The sequence below is a fragment of the Penaeus monodon genome, chromosome 25 (assembly GCF_015228065.2).
Source record: "Penaeus monodon isolate SGIC_2016 chromosome 25, NSTDA_Pmon_1, whole genome shotgun sequence".
Classification (NCBI taxonomy): domain Eukaryota; kingdom Metazoa; phylum Arthropoda; class Malacostraca; order Decapoda; family Penaeidae; genus Penaeus; species Penaeus monodon.
The window spans coordinates 18,139,377-18,139,751 of NC_051410.1; the positions used below are offsets into that span (position 1 = coordinate 18,139,377).

A 375-nucleotide genomic window follows, 5' to 3' on the forward strand; every position below is an offset into this window, starting at 1 on the left:
TAATGAAAATACATAGCGACTCCTCTCCAATGAGATACAGCCATAGATTACCATAATTGATTTTGCGTTAGGGAAAAGTTCAGCAATTATATTTGGAGAAAAAAAGTACCCTCTGGACCCTGCCATTAGCGTGCATAACACTTTCGGACTTTCAGATAATGACTGGGGAGAAGTAATTCCTGTTTCCTTGCGTATTTAATTCCTTTTGTGTCAGATTTCTAGTGCACCTAATTCATTTGATTGCTATATAGAGATGTTTTGAACAATTGACTCTTTTCAAAAGAGAATCCTGAAAACAAATTGGGTAAAAGTAAACTAGCTATTGCAAACAAGTGAGGAGAAAAGTCTGCGCATTTACACATCCACATTTCAATA

At 35.7% G+C, this 375-nt stretch overlaps 1 protein-coding gene across 1 annotated transcript in view; it reads right to left on the reverse strand.

The window, feature by feature from the left end:
* Nucleotides 1-375, reverse strand: part of LOC119589336 (sodium-dependent dopamine transporter-like) — a gene marked incomplete at its 5' end in the record, with an annotated part of 110,782 nt that overhangs the window by 45,505 nt on the left and 64,902 nt on the right. The gene's annotated exons all lie outside the window — the stretch shown is intronic.